General features: G+C 49.4%; 1 protein-coding gene across 1 annotated transcript in view; it reads right to left on the bottom strand.

Annotated features, from left to right (window-relative positions):
* Positions 1–12,203, bottom strand: part of ELFN1 (extracellular leucine rich repeat and fibronectin type III domain containing 1) — a 76,957-nt gene extending 64,754 nt beyond the window's left edge. The window contains exon 1 of the mRNA XM_082772545.1: positions 12,088–12,203. The gene's annotated coding sequence lies outside the window, so the exon portion shown is untranslated. The remainder of the gene's footprint in view (positions 1–12,087) is intronic.
* Between the last annotated feature and the right edge of the window lie 11,266 nt (positions 12,204–23,469).

The following is a 23,469-nucleotide window of genomic DNA, read 5'->3' as shown; positions in this document are numbered from 1 at the left end:
AACTTATCAGGAAGCTAATGAGGCAAATCCCCAGAGCGGGGAGCTGGAAGGCAGGGACGCTGCTGGGCCAGCACTGGGCTCAGGGGGCTCCACTGCTGCAGGGAAGGAGCATCTGCAGCAAAACATCCCCCATTGGGTGATACTGCTCTATACAGAAATGTGGTGCAATTTGCTGAAATCTCACTCATGCCTGAATCTGCCTCCCAGTAAAGGATTCCTTTGATAGCTAAGCATCCCCTCTGCTCCATCCGTTTCTCACTGCAGCCCAGAATCTGATTTGGAGGAAGGGTTTCACATCCAGGCAACAGAAGGGGAAGACTGATGGCTAAGGGTGGAGGAAAGTGCCAGTCCTGAAGCCATGCAGCTCTCATGGACAGGTCCAGCACAATCCTGGATAACCCAGCAGCAAGCGGAGCAGGTGAACACCTCAGTATCCACAGTAAAACCTACTTCAAAATGGCTTTTTGGCCAATACGGATGTGCTACCCAGCTGCTATCAACCCATCTAGGAGAAAGCTGGTAAAGGTGGGAATGCAGTTGGGAATGAGGACTTTGGTGCGTGCATCTGGAAGAGGATGGAGCTTGCTAGAGATAGTTTAGGACCTGACTGGGGTTTCAAGCTCCAGAAGTGGCTGGCATCCACAGCACCACTGTGGAGTTATCACAGCCCAGTGCTGCCAGCTCTGGGCTCTTGAACTAGCAATGAAACATCCTCCCAGGGCAGGATGGAGCCTCTGCTCCTCTCCAGAAATCCACAGACACCAGCCGAAGGACTGCGTGCTCGGTGCCTGCCCAGGGAATCAGCCCATTTTCAAGCCTGGTTTCCCTGCTGTTGCCTTGGGGAGGGAAACAGCAGTGAGTTCAATGCTGTGCACGCTGCTTCCAGAACTAATTGGGGTTTGCTGCGCTAGCACTGCCTGCTGCCTCCGTAAAATGGGCCACAGCCAGCTAACCAAAACACGGGAGTCCCTCTCCCAGCAGGGAGCTAAAGGCAGTGCCATTTCTGATAGACACTAGTGGGACTCCCTGGCTGTATTTATTGAGAGCTACCCGTTTCTCTTGCTCGAGGGAGAGCAGCCACCACCACCTCACACATCAGCCCTCATCATCTCTGGAATAAAATATATTCCCTGCTAATAGGGAACTGATGTCACATCCTCAAATTTTCCAGGCTATCCTCCTCGAAAGGAAAGCACCAGCCCATCTGCCACAGCCCTGACCAACAGAATCCAGTGTTGCAGGAGCTTCTGGCTTCCAGCCTGAGAAAATACTGTTTTCTTGTGTGTGTATGTTTTCTCCCAGAAGAAAACTAGATGTTTCCTCCTCTCCAGCTAAATGCCAACACCTTGGCTCCCTGGCGGACGTTTCGGTTAACTCCATTCCCCCAGCCATACCTGCTCATTTTTGCTGAAGAACTCGTCTCTCTGGGGAACAAAGAGACAGACAGACCTGCTTTGCTGCAACAAACCTCACTTATCAGCTATAATCAGGTGACATTTCAAGCCTGGCTCTCTTCTCAACACTCAGGCACACAACGGCTTGGGCTGGCAAGTCTGATCCAGCCATGCCGCTGGGGACCAGGGCAGGAAAAGTCACCTCCTTGTCCTTCAGATGTGAGAGCGAGCTCCCTTCTGAGTTATCTCCATGATCATCTCTAACATTAGACCAACCACAGCTTAGTGTGGATGAGTCCTGGAGATCCCCAGAGTGGGAGATCTCACCATCTCTTTGGCCTCTTCTGCTGCACCACACTCCTAGTGCATATTTCTTTGTGCAGGACCATCCTGAACCTCCCAAGCTGCTCTCATGCCCACTGCCCCCCATTAGGCTGGCTGCCACTATTGCAAAGAGTTTGGCTCTATTGTTTTTGCAAGGTCTGTCCAAGCAGCTGTAGTTATTTAATGCTGGCATCCACACCTGGATCCTGCTGGTCAACAGGATGCAGAGCCTCTGAATGCCCTGAATTCTGGTCTGACACTGCTGGTGAAGGGAATTTGGACACCACACTAAACTACAAAGCAGGCTGCAGACTTCCTTGGGCCATTTTCTGCCCAGAAACCTGTCCCTCTAACAGGAATCTCTGACCCTTCATACCTGTTTTGGTGAGGATCATTAAGATGATGAAGATGGGCCAGATGGCAACTACTGCTGCACTCGGCAACGCATGAAGGACACCCCACAACTCAGCGAGCAAGGTAATACGTCTCACCACAATCTTTTGATACCTTTTTCTTTCTATCTGCAGACTCTCTCCTCTTCCTCTGGCCATCTTTTTTGCTGAAGACCTTGATTTGCACAGAGCTGGCTAGCTTTTGCTATTGAAAAATGCCGTTGTGTTGAGGTTTACCTGGTCCTGAGCAAAATCTCTGTTGGATCAAGAGCCTGGCCAAGAGTCTCAAGAAAGCTGAAGGGCTGAAGTTCAGGCCCTATGGATTCTGTTTGCTCCTAAAGGGTTCTGCAGCATCTGAGTACTAAATTCCTAAATCAAGTATTTTTGTTCTTTCACAAGCAGAATGCCAAAACTACTGCAATCACGGCAAGGGCTGGCCCTTGATCTCATTGCTTTTTGGATCATTCCCTTAGAAAAGACAATTTCTACTGCTTTACCACGGAAGTGGGGCTAACCATTGCCTCAGAGCTTTGTAAATATAAACCTGAACTATGGTCCCTGGGGTGATTTGTATAGAAACTTCACTTCTCAGGGCCACAGCCTTCCTGTGTGTGAAATGGAAAGAGCTCCATGCTTGCAATGTGTTTAGAGTTCCTTCAATACCTGGCACTGGCCATGCTGTATTATCCCCTGCCCCATTCTCTGAGACTAAACCTGGCGACCTGTCAAGGGGAATTATTCCAGATTACCGCTGCCCAGAAAAGAGCCTGCCAGGAAGATTTGCAAGTCACATCTCCCTGCTCCCTGCCATTGCTCAGCAAGGATGAAACTTGGGCTTTCCATCCTGGGATTAGCTGGCAATCCCAAACCAGGAGCTGGCAGCCCGTTTCTTGCTGCTTGCTCTCCTTGGACTGGCTTTGAGGGCTGATCGCTGCCTATTGCACCCCACTGCACGTCCCCCCCGACGCACCACACCACCCCTGCTCTTCCTGCAGACACTGCACACCACATCCAGCACTGCCCATCCCAACCACACCTGGAGACCAGCAGGGTGATGATGGCGGGGCCCAAGGAAGGTTTGTCCTTCTGCAACACTTGCAGTCAGGTAGAATAGCCTGGTTTCTTCATTCTCCCCATCCCCAGGCCCTTATGGCAGTGGGGATAGGGAGTGCTTTAGGAGGTTGGTGTTTCCTTACAGCAGATCTTGCTGGAGGTGCTGGAAGTGGCACTTTTTCTTTAGGATTATGGAAGACACCACTCAGAGCCCAGAGAAGGGGCACTGCCTGAGCAAGCTCTGCTTGGAGGAGCAGACAGGAGGGCTGGGAGAGTCCACGAGCCAGGCACAAACATCTGAGATACGTGGGGCAGGGACTGGCACTGGTGACACTAGGATAGATTATTTAGTCACCTCAACCATGCCAGCACCACCTGAGAGAGCAGGATATCAGCTCCAATCCTACACAGCCTCCCTCCAGAGAGGAAAAATCCCTTGGATACTGCAAAGGTTTCCTGGGAATACCCCACTGGTGAATGAGGGCATTCCGCAGGAGATCTGTGTGCACACAGGTATGTAACACAACCCTTTAAACACACACTCAGCAAAGAGAAGTGTTAGCTGATTAAATCTCCCATAAACCTGCAGGAAGTGGGAAATATATCCGCCTCATCGGAGCTGTGAAACATATTCACCTGTTGCAGGAATTAAGCCTTTTTTTTTAAAAAAAACTAACAGAGAGACAGAACTGTGCACATGGAAATCCTGCCTGAAATGAATCCCCAATAAAGAGGAAGCCAAGTTAAAAGGTGAGTTTCACTGCTTGTCAAGGCTTTGGGTTTTTAAAGGGTCTCTTGTAGAGTTACTGCATTAGCAAGCTATTACAGGTGAGGATATCAAACTGCTATGCACAGCAAGAAAAAGCATGGCACATCTGAGATGGGACAGAAATGCATAGAAAAATGAGGCAGAAGAGAGCAAGAAGGGGAGAGAGGAGAAGCGGAGATGTACAGAGGGAAGGGAGATTGATAAATGATGGAACAGATAGTAGAAGGGGGTGAAGAAGAAAGCAATGAGAGTAGGGTAAGGAGAAAAAAAAAGATGAAAAGAGGAAGAGAAAGGGAAAGAGGAGATAAATGAGGGCAAAGACCATCTCATCATTTTGCAATTCCATCCTGGTGGAGAGGAAAATTGATGTCTGGAGCTTTTTTTTTTTTTTTTTTTTTTTTTTTTTTAAAGACCAACCTCCTGGGCATGGGACAAAAGACAAGTTATTAACCAACCCTGGGTCAGGTCTGTAGCCTGCCAACTGCGTAGACACAATCAGAGAGCCCACGAGAGCCATAAATCAAAGGGGCCAAAGAGATCACAGGGAGCCTAGGACCAGGCACGGAGCAGCAGCAAGCTCAGCAAATGCAACATAATCACAGGAGAAGAGAGAGCCCAGGAGCAATACAGGCTGAAAAGGAGTACCCAGCCCAAAAGGGCTTTGCTCATCGCTTCTTCATGCCATTCCTAAAGACAGCACTCCCCCAGAGATGCAATTCCCCCTGCATTTCCTCCTGATTTCTCTTCCTATTGATTTTCAAGCTCTGAATACCATTTATTTTTGCTTGCTTGATTCACTCATTCATTGAATAAAGGCATCATCACTATTATTATTATTATCCCCGTCATCGGGCTCCTCATCACACATTATATTATTTGCATTGCAGAGCTGGAAGATTTCAGGTTGAGGCAGGAAATTTGTGTGAGTTGTTATTACTGCAATCAGATGAAGTGAGAATTGGATCGGCAAAGGCTGCCAGAGTGCAGCTCTCCCAGCAGGACACAGAGGCTCTGCCCAATCAGGCCGAGCTGCAGTTTTATTGTGCGGGTCCTGCCAGCAATTTCGGACTTGTCTTGCGCGTCCCATCTCCCTCCCATCCCACCAGCCACCCCCATTGGCTCCCATCAGAGAATAGGGAATGCATCGGTACAGGAGGGCAAGGAATCAGAAAAGACTTGGCGAGATTGCACATTTTCTGCCTTGCTGATGGTATTTATTAGACAACAGAAAATAGCTATTTTACCATCTGCCTTGTAAAAAAAAAAAAAAAAAAAAAAAGGAAAAAAACTCATTAAATTAATGGAATGTGCAGCTGCTGAACAGAGCGTTCCTCTCCCTACCACCTCCCAAGCTGCCCAGCACTTGCCGGAGCAGGGAATCTGGCTGCCAAAAAGTAGCTGAGGCTAACTTGGGCTCGTGCAGTAGACAAGGATGGACTGCCAGCCTGCCTCCTATCTCAGACCTTTGCTCGTGGTCCTCCAGGAGCCCTGTTGTCACACGTGGGATGAAAGGACTGCCTTGCTTGTTGTGTCACATTCCTAAGGACGTGATCCAGACTTCAGATTCAGGAGTTCAGAGCTGCCTGTCACCCTACACTGAGCATGACAGGATTTTAGGACGCACAACATCCTATTTTCCATGCCTTGGACATCTCAGTTGATGCAAGCTACTCCGATCACCTCTACCATCTTTGGTCTTTGCCCCATGGAGATCATCAGCTAAGAGTGGAAAACCAAGAAGGCCTCAAGACTGGCTGACTGTATAGGCTGGAGGAGCCCCTGCTCAGAACAGACCAAAATTCATAAAATGAATCCTTTCTGAACCCCAGTAAGACAGGAACACCACAAACCAGAGGTCCTGGATGACTGGCAAGATATTCACAGACCTGGAAGAACTGCAACTCGTTTAATGCCAGTATTATGAGTTTATTTTTAACTGGCATGGGACAGCACCACAGGGCTTTAAGTGAACCTTTTCCTCCAAAATCTGGTGGAGCACAAGGAGTGTTTGATGGGGGAGTGGCTGCCAAAATCCCCGTCACTTGCAGCATTGAGGAGCAGGTCTACCAATTCGTAACTCCGAAGGCTCCCAGAGGTACCAGCTGCCACAACACATTGCCTTAGCTAATCAACTTACTGCTTCGCTGCTTCATCACAAGCAACACCATTTGTTTTAGGACAAATAAAGCCCTTTCTTAGATATCTCAGGATCACGGCAATACAAACCACATGTGCATTTTCTGCTGTTAACACCAGGGAGATCCCAGTGTTTGCTCCACTCCTCAGAAGGTGCAAACCCTCCTTTGTGGTCCTCTGCTCTTCCTAAGAGGCTTCTCTATATAAAATTTGACCTACAGGACTTTTTTTTTTTCTCCATGTCTTTCATAGTAACTTTTCATAGTAACTTTTTTCCCTTAAATTTGCTCTGTTAGAGGCATTGGGTGACAGCTGGCCTGGGGACACGGGCCCAGCTGTGCAGAGGCTGCTTCCACCACATCCGTGGAGGACGCAGGAGGCGATGGCCTCCCGGGTTTCAGCACACAAAGACAAGTTACGGGCCTACAGCCCGCACAATCACTTCATGCTGAAATAAATCCTGACATAACAAGTCCTAATACCGCCAAAGAAACTATTACAGTCAGTCACAGAAATAATCCATGTTGAAAAAGGGTGAAAATACCTCCTCCCGGTGGAATAACACGGCTCCAGAGGATCCGTTCCAGTCAGGGACAATCATTTCACATTCACCCAACAGATGAGGGCAGCTCCAAAAGGCCAACTCTTTTTGCCAAAATCCCCTCTGCTTAAGTGAAATTTTTGTCACGTTCCAGTCAAAGATCCACTTTTAAAACCAATGATCAAGAACAAAAGGGACGACCATGAAAGGCAGAGATCAAATCGAAGCCCAGAAGGACGTCCTGGCTGCCACTTACTCCGTTGCTTTTGGCCCCATTGATCTCTAATGAGCAGCAGTTAGGGCAGAACACCAACCTAATTGCTTCGCAAGCATAAGGTCTGTAGCTCTCAGACTTGAATGACAAAATTGCTGAGATCCTTTGCCTACATTGCCCCTGGTTTTGGAAACCTTTAGCAGAACTGTGGCCAACGCTGCCTGGCGGGTGCTGGTGAGGGCTGTAGGGGCTTTGCACACATGGGTCCCATGGCACAGCTGCAGGCACAAACACATGTGGGGCACACCAGCCCTGGGGGTACAGCCTGTGCCCAGCAACCTGGCAGCCAAATGACATGATGTGGTACTGAAAAATGGGGGTGGGCTCCTCCTGCCCAGGAAAACAAACAGACAAACAAAAAAACATTTGCTTTCTTAGAAAAAAAAAACTTTTTCTTTTTTAAAATAAGTTCCTTCAATTAAAACCTGAAGTCCACTACAGGAGATTCTGATAAAAAACAATGACACTTTATGAAGTTTTCCTGGGAAAGTCATACCATTGGAAGCTGAGCTGTGGGCACCGTGAAAGCACCTCTGTGTGTGCAGGATGTTTGAGAAGGAGACGCCTTCTGCAGATAACACGTATGTGACTTTGGGATGTTTGTTTCTCATGTGTTTGCCCTCCCCACATGCGATGTCTGCAGCATGTGGGTCTGATGCAGGGCTAGAAGGCGGCCAAGGGAGGCGTTATGGTTGTAGATGGTTAGGAGAACGTCCAGCATGAACATGGTCACAAAGTGCTTACATGGCTCAGCACATGGGGCTCTGGCTGCAGCTGTTGTTATTTTTGAGGTATTTTGTGCCTGTACATCTCAGAGCTGCTCATGCAGTCACAGGTCCACGACCATGCACTTCTCACAGAGGGAAATGAGACAGCAAATGAAAGACAGATCTAAACCTCCAGGTCTGCTCTTGGGCCAGCAAACAGGTGAGGAGCTGCTGCTTTTTGATGCCACGGGTCTCACGTCAGCATCGTTTCAGCGGCTCCATCCCCTTCATACGGGAGCCCTCTGTTCCCACCACCAAACCCGAGCATCTCCGGATGATTAAAGGAAGCGCAGCCTTTTAAATCGCTCTGATTGGGGTTGATGGCTGCCTGGAGCTGGACACTCTGCTTTAATGAGGTGTGAAAATCTCCCTGCTGCAACCAGAGCTTCCTGGCTGAGAAAAATGAGGAGGAAGGCAGAGGGAAAAACACCCTCCTCTGGCAGGGTACCTTCCTCACGGTGCCTGAATTCAGGCAACTCCAGGCCCGGTGTGAATGGTCCCATCCTCACCCTCCACCAAGCAACTTTTTCAGAAGCTCTCCTTGGCAAGATTTCACCTTACCACGGCAGAGGGGAAGAGCTCCAAAACGAAGGATGCCTTTCCTAATGCCCAGACAGGGCTAAACAGAAGCACAGGGGGAGGCCGGAGGTGTCCTGCAGCGAGTGACCCTCAACATGACATTGACAGCTCTTAATTCCTAAGCCCGCTTTGGAAGGATTTCAGCAGATCCTATTTAATCACCGCAGCCTCCTCGGCTTGGGGCAGCAGTCCGCCTTCTCCTCCCGGCTCTCTCCAAGAACTGGCCGGCTGCCACACTCCCATCCCGGGAAGCACCAGCAGAGCCGCCCTCAGCTCGTTTACCAGCACACAGCTCAGATCTCATTTGCTTAATTTGCAGGAGGACTCCCCCTCGCTAATGAGGGGCACCACTTCCTGCAGGTGCGCCCCAAGCTCCCTGCAATGAGGCCATGCACAGTATTAAATATTTAAGTGCTTGTCAAAACGGTGTAATGATTTTTTTTTGCCTTGTTCCATTAGCTCCATTTCCAAAGGCCACCACTGGAACTACTGAACATTTATTTCTATTGAACCCAGCTTAGAAGTTACGATGTGAGAAGCTGGGAGACAGGACAGTATGTTCTGCGGTGCTGGCTGCTCCCCACTGCCGCTCAGCCGAGACACGCCAGCCTTTGAAACATCATTTTTATTCCCACCTTACAAAAACTAAAATAAAAAGAGATTGATTCTTCCGCTGCTTGATTTGCTTTGCTGGCTAAATGAGTTAGTGAAATACCAGTGAGGTGGCTTCCCCAGGCAAGTTTTGGGGCTGCCAGCATGGATGTGGTTTGTGCATCCTCGCTGCGTGAGCTGGATTTTTAAGGTGATTTCCCTGCTGCTAGAGAAGCGTGCACCCAAATCTCCCTCCCTCCCCAGCTATGTCTGAGCAGCACCACATTATATTTGAATATTAGACAACAGCACTAAAGGAAGCCAGTGCAGACACCAGTCTGGGGCAGAGCAGAGGCTGCAGACCCCAGGTTTGCTTTGGGTTCACAGCGTCACAAAGCAGAGCCAGAGGGAGATGCACAGGGCAGGGGACACCTGCAGCCTCCAGGGACACTGAAGGGATGACCCCCACACAGGAGTTGCCTTTGGTGCGGGCTCAGCTCCCCATAAGCAAGCCCCCAGATTTGTAGGATGGAGCTGGGCTTGCTGCAGGACAGGGAAAGGGACTGCTGGTGGCAGCCCTGCAATCCCTATCCCCACTCCCTTGGGAAAAAACAAAAAATAAAAAGGGAAATCTAAAGCAATTTTAAAGGCTTCCCTGCATTTTAATCCCTCCCTCTCTATTTAAAGACATGAGAGAGCCCAGGAATTTCAGCCCTGCTGCCTGAATGCTCCAAAAAGTTGTAATCTCGGGCAGTGACATCACAGGCCGTTGTCATGGGGATGTCACAAACTTATTGCCATGGGGATGTCACTAACTCAGCACTGTGACTTCAGCAGGATGGGCAGCGAGGGAGGCAGCGCTTCCCAGCCTCTGGTGTCTCTGGCAATTAGCAAACTGGCACAGGAAGCGAGGACGAGAGGCAGGATAGGAACATAAAGCCATTTGGTAAGTATGATCTATCGGAAAGTATTCCCTGATGAGAGGGGGCCTCCTTAATGGGTCCTGTGCTCTTAAGTAAATGGAGAAAGGCAGAGAATAAAATAGAAATTATAGTGATTTGTTTTATTGGGCATTTCATTGAGTAATTAAGAGGATAATTGGAAGTGGGAACATTAGAAGGCGTTACACTCAGCCCTTGCCTTGCTCTGAAGGACTGAGCTACTGAACACACAGCAGTGCCCGACGCTTCCCAACCTTAACACGGGGGCTCCCCAGCACGAGGGGGCACACAGCCCATGGGTTGTGCTGCAGAACAAGCAGTCATGTATAAAATTGGAAGGAAGGGGGTGGAACACATCTCCCCAGGGCTCAGCAGGGTGCTGGAGCTCTCCCAGGGCGCACAGGCTGCAGGGAGCAAAGCCCACGGCTGCACATCACTGGGCTTATGGTGCCAGGCTCCAACAGGTCTGCACAAGTGTTTAAGTACAGGGGAAAGCTGAAGTCAGATCTGGCCATGGAGGAACTCTCTCGCCATAGAGAAACGTGTGCTGATGGAGCACCAGCACAGGCAGCAGGTGCCACCAGCCACTTCACAGGGCTCTGTAGACAAGCGGCAGGGAGCTGGGAAGCCTCAGCACAAGTTACCAAGGGTCAGGAGAGCAGCTCTGCCACACACCCCTCTTATAATGCCTGGCCCTCCTTTTACCTTCTGATCTTTCCCATTGGAAAACACAAGTACCTGTGCCACTGCTCCAGCTCCAAGAGACCTCAGTGGTCTCAACTCAACCTAAGCTGCCTCACCAAGATACCCAGCTCCTCCTGGGGGTGAAGAAGCCCTGGTGCCAACACATGTTCATGAAAGACCCGCTCAAACAGTGAAATACACAGCTCCTTCCAGCCCCCAGCACACCTCACTCTGCCCAGTTCAGCCATTGGCACGGCCACGCTCCAGCACAGATGTCAGGACACCAGGTCCCACAGCTCCCACCACAGCTTTCCTCCTCACACAGCACACAAGAGACCCCAACCCTTCCACACAGCCATCTCTCAGGAAACCCCAGTTGGAAACCAGCCCCAGCAAGAGCAATCTGTCCACCACAAGCGCCCAGGGGTCACTGCAGGAAACAAACGTTAAGTATGCTGAGGGAGAAGTGCAGATTGGGATGACCAACACCATGAAAAGAAAAGGCTGCAGTGGAGGCAACAAGTCTGACTGCTCACTGGTATGAGCACTTGGGGATAAGAAGGCTAATTGATGATATTGCCTCTAACCACTTGCTCAGGAGACAAAACACAAAAGCCAGCAACACAGAAATGGGTGTCAGAACTCCCCACCTGCACCACAGCTGTTGCCAAGAATTACCCAGCTTCTAGAGCCTTGTTTGCTCTGGGACCACATCACTTATTTAGAAAAGTCCAGCAGCACTTTAAACAGAGTTTAAAGCTATCCTGTGTGACTGAAAACCCCTTTTTCCTCCGTAAGAAGATGGCTGTAAGGACTGTAATCCAGTTACCACACTGGGCTGGCCTTCTGGGGACAGCGGCTTTGTCAGGGCTCGGCTCAATGGTGTCAGACAGCCACAAACCCCAAATTCAGAAAGCCACCAGCCTCCCACCAGCATCGCTGCTCCTCTCCAGCCTGCCCCTGCTCAGCAGCTGCCCAGGGAACAATCCCAGTCCCTTCAGCACAAAGTAAAACCAGCGGGGTTAGGGGCACACTGCTGTCCTCACAGGCACTGCAGCAGCCTGTTGGGAGAGACAAGTGCTCAGCACATCCCTAAATCAAGGCTCCTGTTTGAAGTGCGTGGATCAAGGCTGGATTAGCAGAGCCTGGTAGGAGTGCCTAGCTCTGCTCCCACGCAGAAAAGGCTGCTCAGCAGCAGCAGCCAACACAGCTTCATCCTGCTCAGCCATTCCTGCAAGCCCTGAGAAGCAGCCACAGCATTTAGGAAGGGGCAGTGTCACAGATGATGTTAGGGTTGACCCTGGGAGGGGTAATGTTAGAGCGCTGCTGCAGGGAGTGGGGGCAGAGCTGCCCTAGCTCTGCCAAACTCATGTAACAAACTTCCACAAGGTAGATGAAAACCAACAGCAAAAGTAGGAAAAAATGCCACCATCTGCCTGGTCAGACAGATCCCAGAGCCACTGGGTGCACAGCAGGTCCCAAACAACTTATTCATGGCTTGAGACAAGTTTAAAGAAACAATTCTGAGGTCCTCCTGTTGCAAAAATCTTATTTCTCCCCCTCCAATCCATGCAACAAGCAGGTTTAGCACAATTCAAATGATGGATGGGGACAGAGGATGAACACCAGGTCCCAGCCCTACCTGGAGGTGCATCCTTCCCTTGTCACCAAGCAGCCGTGATGACATTCCTGTCCCTTGGTAGTTTTCCAACATCCTGTGCTGAAGGTGGATTTATGCACCGATCATGGGTGGAGCTGTTGATAGAAGTGCAGAGAAACAGGGTTTTACTGTGAGGTTTAGGGCTACATCTCTCCCAGCTTTGTATCATCAGGAGGTTGTTTTTAAATCCTTTTTCTATGATTGCCCAAGTTTTTGGTTCAAAGCTTTAAAAAGATCTGCAATTTATTTTATCTACTATGCATGAGATAGCTAGAATCATTACGTGGCCTAAGTGGATATTTTGGGAAGGACCCAGGTTCAAGCCATCCTGAGTTTAACCAGCAGTCAGGAGGATGAAGCTGATTTGCAAATAATGTGCTGTGCCGATTTCACCCGAACCTGAGGGGAGAGGCAGTGGCTACTTGCCATTCGTCGTGAGAAATTGAACAACAGAGAAATTGAGTTCAATGTTAAAAATAATATATAGAAAAAAAAATCAAGAGAAATTCGCAGCAGACCAATTTCCTCCTGCTCGAGGGGAATGTCCCAGGACTGCAATGAAACCTCGCCTCAGCAAGCAGCTGCTGCCCAGGCACCGGGGACAAATAGAGCTGCTGTACTCGTCCTGAGAGCACATTTCTAACTGAGAACTGCGGGCATTTCTCATGCTCAACATCAGCCACTTCTTCCTTATGCAGTTTAGAAGACAACTTTTCCCTTTTCGCACTGCAAACGCCTTTCCCTGTGAGGGCAGAGCTCCGATACCGGTCTGCAGCACTGCATCTCCACGGTAAATTGCCTATCGATGACTTTGTGGCTAATACATACAATGAGAAGCCGAGGAGCTAATATAATGCAATTTTCCATGTTTACTGCATTACAGTGGTTGAATCTGCTGATTAGTTCCTATTTTTCTTGCCGTCTCTTCCTCAGCCTTCCTTTTCTTTTGACCCTGCTTATCTGCATACGGAGTCATTTATCTGTGCGGCTGGTGTAACAGCAAGCAGGGCCGAAGCTCTCATTTCTCTTCCCTTTTCAAATTTAATCTCACAGACCTCAATCTTTGTGATACTGCTATTATTTTGTCTCTATCTGATCTAACAGGAACAAGCCATTATTTTTTTTTTTTTTGCCTTTAAAAAAAGAGAAAAATGGAAAAAAACTAATCCAAGCAAAAAGATAATGATGGCTGTGGCACTAATGATCCTTGGCACATCTCCTTGCAATGAATCCGGTGCTAAAACAGAGCGCGTTTGTTTCCCTTCTCTCTACATTGCTGCAAGGCTGACCCCTCATGCTCAGGCAGCTCCCCCCCAATAAACAACGCTGCCCTGATCTCCCAGGGGATTCAGTGCACTGCCAACCATCTCAGCAGCCCTCCTCGTTGTCTTAACTTTATTTACCCAAATAGTGGGAAAACAAACTCAAGTGGAGCCAGGCACTCTCCAGCGACATGACTGCAACTGGCTTCTTTAGTTTGGTTCCCCTGCAAGCTAGGGAAGCATCTCCTTCCTGATAGTTATTAACTGAAAAGGAGAGAAAGGAGATTTCCTACAGCATAAACAATATCACAGTGATATTATTTAGCTCCTCACCACTGTTCCCCAAATCTTTTCCCCAAATCTTGCAGCAAGGGATTTTGCCCCCCAGCTTCCTCAGTGCTCCCAGTTCTGGGCAGAGTCTCCCATTGGCACAGACCACCCCCTAAAGCACCAAGACACACTGTTCCACACGCACAGACCCCATCCACCAGCACGATTTGCCTAGGAGAGGGAAAAATCTGGGGAACCCCTCTTCTCCCAGCTCCCTTTACCTGCACCCAAACAGCCAGAGGTGTAGCAAGCAGCAAGCACACACTCCCTCCACCCCTCTGGTGCCTGCAGCCTGCACTGCCATTGCATGGTTTTGCTCAGTGCAGCACTCTTTACCTCTGCCTGCAGCGCAGACACCTTCACACACCCTCCCTTTGCCCTAGGAGTGTTATAAATAAGTCCCAGGACCACACTCTGCCCTTGGTCTCAGCGATGCAAGCAGGGACTCAAAGCAGCTTCAAAGGCACATGGCCCTGGCAGGGCACAGGATCCAGCCTGTCCCCCCCTTGCTAGGATCTACACAGGTGAAACTCTCAGAAATCAAACAGCCTTTGCCCACACAACCTCAGACCAAACCCACAAGGGACCTGGTTTTGGGAACCCTTTGCTCACAGCCATGTGGAGCTCTCTGAACTGCACTGACACTGGGGAATGCTGGGCACTCCTTGGTCTAGCTATAACACAGCATGCTGTATGTTTATTAATAATGAAAGACGAAGATTAGAAAGAGCATTATTAATTTTAAAGCTACTAATAATCATGAGCTGTCTCTCACTTCACCCTGCAAGCTATAATGAAAGAGCAAATTCCAGCTCTGAGCATCTCGAACGGAGGCTGCTGCGATCCGGAGCCCAGCTCATGGCCGCAAGCATTTTCTGCAGCTGGTAAGGAACCTCAAAGGTCTTCTGCTGTGAACAATCATAAAAAGCCAAGGATAACAGAAAAATAGCTCTGATCTATGGCTTCAGGAAGAAGGACTTGCACCAACCTCCCAGCTCTGCTATACCAAATTGTTTCCTTGCATCCTGGGCTGTACCCGTATCACCCTGAGCCCAGGTTTGCACAGAGACCTCTGTCACAGCAGTCATTAGACAGTGATGACCCATTTTAGCAGTAAGGGAAGGCCTGCATTTCCTGAAAATGCTCATTGCTCTCTTCCTCCCAGGGAAAATCCAGTTATTTTCAGTCTCGTGGGAGCACGAGCCAAGCAAAAGTCACTGGAGTCCCTTCAGCAACGAGCTCCCACAGCGCAGGGCTGTCCCTGCAGTCAGATAGCTCAGCTCCCACAGGCAGCACGTGCTCCCATCAGAGGTGCTCCATCAGCACAGGGAGGATGAATTGGGAGAGAGGCCATTTCTGGTCCAAACCCAGCAGCATCTCAGCAGGACAGGCAGAGCAGGCAGCCAACAACCCCAGCAAAAGCTCAGGGTGTCGGAAGGGCAGAGCATCCTTTGTGCATCACAAGTAATATTTCCTTGCAAGATCTGGCACAAATGGCATTGGTGGTGAATCACTTCTGTTGTACTTTACTTGGCAAAATAAGGGGGAAAAGGCATTTTATGGAGAGACTCAAAGCACCTTTCCTTTGAAAATAGGCTCTTTTGGGTACAGTCATCCCTTTCTTTTTGGGCAAAGGAGGGATGCACAAGAGGCTTAAGGAGCTGCTGAAATCCAGAGGGATCTGGCTGCAAAGCCTGGAGCATAACTCGGATCTCAGGGACCAAGACCCACATGTAAGGACAGGTTAAACACCGCTGTCCTCAGGATGGAGATGTGGGCACCCTCCTGCCCACCAGCCCCATGCCATGCCAGCACTGCAAACCAGGCAGCAAGGAGCTACATTTGCTTACCCAGATCTTCCCTAAGCATCCAAAGGCCTGGCTCCTCAGCTGAGTGCTAATTCTCACCCTCTTTCAGCCCAGCTTTTTTTGCAGCTTCTCTACAAATCCAGAATACATTTGAGAGATCAGCACAATGTTTAGTGAGAAAATCGTATGCTACATTTCCGCTTGGCATGACTTTGAAATGGTTAAGCTGTTAAGCCCTGAAAGGGAAGTTTTAAGAATACAGTGGGGAAAAAAGAAGCCAAAAACAAAAATAAACCAACAGTGGCAAAAATTAGAGCATGAAAAAAAGAAACTGTTTTTGATAGATCCCTTTTTCCAGAGGAACAGGACACACGGGCTGCTGCTTCCCAATGTCAGGATCTCTGCAGCACCGTTGCACTTGGATTTCCATTAACAACAGCAGGAAAAACAACAAATTGAAAATCAACACTAGCACAGACAAAGTTTTTCTAAGCCAGGATCAAACCTCCGATAAATCTCTAAGCCATGGCCGTTTGCTCATCTTGCTCTCCCCCACCAAGGGGGATGCTACGGGGCTGGCAGGTGTTACTTGGCACAACAGGGCTCATGTCAGGACTGGCAACAGCTCAGGTGGTGACACTTTTGCATCTACATTTTCCAGATAAACCCTTCCAGAAAGAAGCAAACCCTCTGTGAGCACATGGCTGACCTTCATGCAACAACCCCAAGCCCTCTGAGGGTGGTCAGCTGGAGTGTCAAGAGCCCTCCCCACCCTCACCCCAGCAGCCTGCTTTGCACAAGCGTGGTCCCTGTGCCACTCAGATCCCCCTCAACTCCTCACTGCCTTTGCTCCTGTGAAAAATGACTGGCTTATTTGCTCAGCCAAAGGACACTGCTCCGATCACAACAGCTGATTTTTATTTTTTAAAATCATAAGATGTAATGCAATGTTGGATCAAGAGACATCCAAGATCCTATACACATGACATCATCTATGGCTGTTCCATAAAGCAGCAGGGCAATGAAAGCATCAGTGGCACTCGCCTGCTGCCGTTAGGTCCACATGAGCAGCAGGGACAGACAAGGACTCTTTTCTTCCCCACCCAGCCTCTTCTGGGTCACTGTGAAGTGTTTGCTACTCAAAGAGCTCTTAGAAGAGAGCTCTCTCCCCTGGGATGGTTTGGATCTCAGACATCAGGTTAGGGCATCCACAAAGGTAACGCTGGAGAAAACCTTGTTTTCCAGCATGTTCACACCTGGACACATCTCCACAGAAGTCAAGCATGTGTCCTGATACAGGCACCTCCTCTGCAGCTCTGCACATTGACCCAGCTTCAGCTGGGAATGATGACGATGAACAGAGATCTGCTTGCAATAAACCCCAGACATCTCCATTTGCCTTGAACTAAGACATCATTCCTGGGATGCAGACACCATTCACCCCACCCTGCCCCCCATCACCTGGGCTCTGTACCCATTCCTGCACTCCCCCCTCCCAGAATCACCGTCCTCTACAATCTGGAGACTGCAATTCATCCAAAAAAGTTCTCAATCCCTTGATGCTTTAAGCAGAGAATGCCTCACCTGAAGCACTGACAAAACCCCCATGATTTTATTTGTATTGCAAAACCAATGCTGCTGCTGTCCCCCTCCTTGGTGCTTAGCCCTCCCCTAATAACCACCAGCATCTCTGCAGCTGTCACCTGCTCCTGGATCACAGCACAGCTACAAACAGGTCACAAGACGGGGTAGAGCACACGGCAACCTGCAGAGGACTTGGCCCAAGAACAGCACGATAAATAATTACGTTACTGCAAGTCAAGGGGCAGAGCATTTCCACTGATAGCATCCTTGCAAGGGGAGAGAGAAAGGGGGTTTATTTACTCCGCACTGGTGTTCATACTGAGCACTGCTCCCACAGTGCTGCCTCGAGGAGCTCCTGCTCCCTGTCCCTGTGGCTATTCAGCCACTCCAGCCCCTTCCAAGGGACAGTCCTGCTCGTGGTCAGCATGCACCCAGCCTCCAGTGTATTTGAGCTCTGATCTCCCACCAGCCTTTTGGGATTCCAGCCTTCCTCCACCCCGTTTTCAAGCAGGATTCGTGGGAGGCTGGTGCTGGATCTTTAGGAAGTATCTCACAGCTCACAAAATAATACCTAAATAAGCCCACGCCTCCTCCTTCCCTCATCTAAGTGCCACATTAACAGGTGCGGAGTGTCTCTAAAGGAATTGGAGCTGCTGTGTGAGCATCCCCACCGCAGCCCAGCAAAACAAAACGACAGAAGGGAAAATGGATCAGGATCCATGCTCTCCTGCCCTGGGCACCTCCTCGCTGGGTGGCCAGAAGGACAGCACAGGGGCTCCATGCCAGCAGCTTGGTGAACACCTGATTTTATCATAAAGGATGCTGAGAAGGTGCCAGAGGAAGAAGGGGATTTTTTTTCCCCTCCTTCCTTTTGATTTAAACTCTTCTGCTGGCACTGGCTCCTGGACATGTATTTCTCCATGCTCAGCTGCTGCTGACTGTGATAATATAGAAGCACAGACTCAGGCGGTTGCTGTCTGGGGGCTCTCCTGTAGATCAGCAGCATGATGAGGAAGAGACTTATTTGCATTGCAGTCACTTGGTGTTTGAAGCAGGATGCCAGGAGCACAGAACGGCCACAGTAAGAGGTGTCTGATTTAACCTTCACACCGCACACATTCCCCACACACTGCCCATCACAGACCAGCATCAAGTCCTCCCCTCCTGCCCTCTGTGCCATCCCGCGATGGAAAGGCCATCGGGAGCAGCTTGTGGCTGCTCAGAGAGCAGCCAGGGCAAGGTCCCTGTCACTGTCCCCAAGGTGGGAAGGTCCCTGTGACACTGCTCAAGCCACCGTGGTGCAGAGCAGCCCTTCAGCTCCTCCCTGACACAAGGGGCTGAAGACCTTGGAATGGAGCTGGGGAATGCCAGGAGAGCCTGGACGATGAGCAGTTGTGTTATCTCACATCCATCATCAGGAACGGGAGCGCACAACCTGACACAAGTGTCCTCTGTTGGCTTCAAGGGCACTGACCCACTGAAATTCCCATTGATTTAGGGCTCCTGTTCAGCCTGTTATCACGGCTGTGGCACCAACAAAGGCTTTCCAAGCAAGCCCAGCAGCTCCCTGGGACCATCAGCAGGGCTGTCACCTGGCCAATGCTTTGTAGGTACTCCCAGAGCAGAGCAATGAGGGATTTTAGGTGTTTATGAATTAGAGGAGTGTCTTACATATTTTAACAGGAAGATGGAGGAGATTTTGCTCAGAACAAGGGCTTTCTTCATTATTATTTTTTTCCTAAATTGCTTTCCCAATCATTATTACATTTTGCCACAGTGAACAACCAGGCAATTCCATCATGTTCCCTCGGACACACCATTGCAGACAGCTAACGCTATCAGTTAAGTCTTGTCCCTTTCAATCTCCATTACATAGGAAGAGCAAATTTATTATGATGCATATGTCATTACACACCAATGCCTTTCCATTATCATATAACTGGATACCCCCAAGCTTCATAATTTGCAGCATAATAGTAATTTTTAAAGAGCCATTGGTAATCAATAGCACTCAGCATCCCTGTCAGGATCATTTGCAAAACAAATAACACTGATCTCAAACAACTTTACAGGAGGGATATTTAATCCCAGCAAACTGCATTATGTGATGGATAAACAAGGAATACTAGACTATGTATCATGTATTTTCCTGGATTAAATATCACTTCCATCATTGTTGCTGCCCGTGGTACAATGCAGCCTGGTTTTTGGCTAGGCAGTGCCAAGGTATTGCCTTACAGATCCACACCACCTGAGGGCTGAGCCCAGCTCCTGCAGGCTGGGTTTGCTCCTGTCCTCTGCACCAACCTGCCCAACCTCCACCGAAACCAAATCCCAGGCAGGAGGTGCTCTTTCAAGCCCCTCGTCGACCCAGAGCCCCGGTTTAAATGAGTTACTACCTATAACTCTACAAAAGTGCTAAGTAGCATCATTTAATAAGAGGCTGAGCCATCTGCCTCGTTAGCTAACAGACAGACCTTCAGGACGATAAACAGAAGCTTGTTTCCCTTATTGCCTTTCCTTCTCCTTTAGGACATGCTGCCAGAGGCTGTAATTGGGAAGGTAACTTTGTCCCGACCACGGTCATCATGACTCCTGTTCCTCTGCAGGTGGCGTTACCATAGCATCCCAGTCTTTAATGGGGATTTTTTAATGGGGATTTTGCACAGGAGATGTAGACAGCCACCTCATCCAGACCCCACGCTGACCCACAGAGGCTAACGCTGCCCTACCAGCAGATGAGGGTTTGCTGCAGCCCTCCAAGCACAGCCAACAACCTACACAGGGCTCTCCAATTCATCTCTCTAGTATCAAATTGGAGAATTCAGGAGAGCCACAGCTCCTGTGCTTCAGCCTGACCACCAGCCAGAGAGCCCAACATCACCTGTTGCACAACCAACAGCAGACCAGCACCTGGGATGCCTTTCATAGACAGCTTTCCATGGCATAAAATCCACAGTTAAGTTTTCTATCCTGGTTTCTGCCCCACAAAGCTGTTTGGCATAGCCGTATCTACCCCTGGAAGCTGCAGGCACCTCTAGCAAAATTTTCGGCTCCCACTGATGTGGAAAAATTCATGCATTTCCCTGCCCGTGTAAGCACGGGTCTGGCATTCACGGCACTTCCTACCACAGCACAGCGATAAGCCCTGAATCACTCACTGCTACAAACCCTGCACTTGGTAAGGACGGACCAAATCGGGATAAAAAACCACCCTCGGACCCTAACTAAGCACTTTAGCTGCTGGAGATTGCAGAATCCTATTTAGTGATATCAGAGCATTTTCTGCAGAGGGAACATCTACTTAAACACCTGGCTATAAGTCAGGAAATTAAATATTTCAGGAGGAAGAAGAAACCCACACAGATCTGCCCATTTTGGCTCATTTCTAGAGAAAATTGTGGCTTAGAAATTGGATTAACTGGGAGTGAGGGTGTCCCAGCACACTGTCCCACTGGGTAGGACCCTGGTTTGACCACATGATCCCACCCGAGCAAGGTTCTTCTGGAGAAAACACCGTTTTTTATGTAATTATTATTTAAATAAAGGTGGAAGGACAAACTCTCCTGCCAGTTACACCAGTGACCTTGTGAACAGGGATTGTACAGGCACAGCTCTCACATGGGGCTGTTCTGAGCATCTTTTGGAGTCACCCTCACCTTGGGATCCTCAGACACCAATAATTTCAACTGGCTAGAAGGTAGCATTAATCATTTAAATATAACACTTCAAACACTGCCCCCCAGAAAGTCTGGGGGTGGGAGAGGGCATGGCCACTTCCCCCAGATATAATCCAGCCCCATTCAGCCTCCGCCACTCACTCATTACACATGCATGCGCAGTACCTGCTCATTCAGAGCTCTTCCACAAGTTAAATATTAAGTGATTTATACATCACCATCCCTTTTAATTTAAATAAGTTGGAATTGCTATCAACTGACTTGATCTTCCCACAGCTTTTTTTTTTAATCCTCCACTTGCAGTTTCATCACTGCAGGCCACCACCCAGGTGGATGTGAGAGGTTCAGAAGCACAGCCCAGGCTGGGAAATGGAAGGGAGAGCTCCAGCAAAGCTAAAATCCTGCAGAGTGTTAAGGAAGCATCTTTTAGTCTTCTGAGCAGGCATCTGGGTCCAGGTGCAGCTGAAGGGATATCACCTGCCAGAGGGCATACAGCCCACCACCATGCCCAGCTCCCCAGCATCCCTGGAGGCTGCCCACGGGCAAAGGCTTTGCAGCAAACAGGCTCTGTACTATTTGATGGATGAAAAAGCAACGAGAAAAACTGCCCAAACTTCACTTGCTGCAGATTGAATTTATTGCTCTGGCCTCAGCACACTTAGGGCACACAGGCCATCACATCCTTTTGATATGAAGAGCCCCAGAACTCTTTGCCGTAGGCTCTGATCTCAGCTCTTCTCTTCATCTCACCCTCCTGCCCAAAGAGGAAACCTCTCGGCCCTCCACCACCCCCTCACACCCAGTATTCTGCATGGCAAAGCCACCCCCAGTGGGTAATGCCTCTTTTTTCCAGGACCTGGGATGAACATAGCAGTGATGAGCAAGCCTTTAGCTCTCATGTCTGCTCCTCAGAAGAGGAAAGCATATCACTGGTACCTGACTGGGTTATGGGTGTCCTCCATGTGCCAAGGAAGAGCAGATCTACACTCAGTTCTCCCCCTTGTCCTCACCCTGGAGGCCAGGAGATCCAACTCTGCTGCTGATGGCACAAAGGGGGAGAAGATACTTTCATGGACAGGAAAGAAAGATCTTACTGGGGCTGCAGGAGCCTAAAGATGGAAAACGCTTACAGCTGTGTGCACATCCATATGCATTAGAGAACAGGCCCTGATCCAGCACATGCTTACGTCAATCTGCCGTCACCAAGATTTAGGAGAACATTTAAAATTAAGCTCAAATCTCCTCACACTGCAAAAAGTGGGGACAAAGAAGGGAAATAAGTCCTATGGTTGAAGCGGAAGCAGGTGTTGGAGGATCCAGTCTCAGCACAGGCTCCAGCACCAGATAACCCTGGGCATGTCACTTCACCTCCAGGTTTCCTGGAGCCACCAGCTCCCCAGGCAGGATGCCCTGACTGCCATAAGGGGCTCCCAGATGCCCACAGAAGATAGGACCAGGGTTGGAGGCTGATTTCCATCCAGTCCCCATGGACAGCCATTTATGCACAATTACAGACAAGGGGAGCACCACAACTCAGCAGCTCCAAGGGGGTTACAGGGGTCCTAAGGAGCCACCCAGAGCCTCACCCGCTGAAGAAACTCAGGATTTGCAGCCAGGATTTTGCCTGCTGGAAATAAAGACAACAGCACTTCACAATAAACGGGGAGCAAAGCAAGATCAATAAGTGAAATGCACTCATTTCCCAGCCCAGCCAGAGCTAATTAAAATGAAAAGGGAATTACTCTGCCCACCATTACAAGTCAGAGACCCAGTGCAGAAGAGAAGGTGTTGGCCCAAGGGCTATACAACACAGTACTGCTTTGGGGCTGTTCTGTTATAAAGATAGGGAAAAATAGAAAAAAAAAAATCAGAACAGGACCTAGTAATTCTGCATGGCTTCTCCAATCCCAGTGAAGAAAGTCTGGAGTTTCTTATAGCCAAAATGTGATTAAGAGAACCTAAAAATGAGTCCACAGTAGGAGAGGATTTTAACATAAAGGACAACTCTTCTGCTAAACCACAAGTGAAGTTTAAGATTAGCAGATTGACCCACACAGCAAATGAATGAACAAACTCCACATGGATCTGGTGGTGACATTCGCTGTGTGTGTTTGTCGGGAAGCTCTAAGAGCCGCATCCCACAGATTTTTTTCTCCTTCCCTTAAATGTGAAGCTGTTGCACAAACACCACAGCCAGATTGCTGCTCCTTTGTGAATTGGGACAGCTGTTGAGACATGTTGGCTTATTGAAGCTTTGCTTTTACTCCTCCTGTGGAGGATGTTCTCCAGAAGCAGTCGTGTTATTCCTGCGCCCACACTCCAGCATCTCTCCAGGCAGGGTGACCAGGAGCCAGGCCAAGTGAGCAGCACAGCCCCATCCAGAAACCACATGCACAAAGAGATGTGTGCTCTGAGGCCCCCAGGGAGCTCTCCAGAGGGCTGAGGCCAGCTGGGAGGACAAAGTGAAGCCTCCAGCACACCAGGACCAGGGCAGGACAGGCTCCTCAGCTGTCGTCCCCATCCACACATCCCCAGCTCTTCAAAAAACAAAAAACAAACAAACAAAAAAACACACAGCCTCCTCCCACACCTTCCAGGGACAGCAGGGACAGACTGAAACCCAGACAGGGTAAAAGTTCAGACTGATGATCCCTTGTGTTTTATGGCACCGCTGACCTCCTGGATTTTTGGCAGCAAGCT

The sequence above is a fragment of the Aythya marila genome (assembly GCF_965140915.1).
Source record: "Aythya marila genome assembly, chromosome: 15".
In the NCBI taxonomy this organism is placed as follows: Eukaryota; Metazoa; Chordata; class Aves; order Anseriformes; family Anatidae; genus Aythya; species Aythya marila.
The sequence above is the reverse complement of the archived record's forward strand: the minus strand, read 5'-3'. Positions and strand labels throughout refer to the sequence as shown.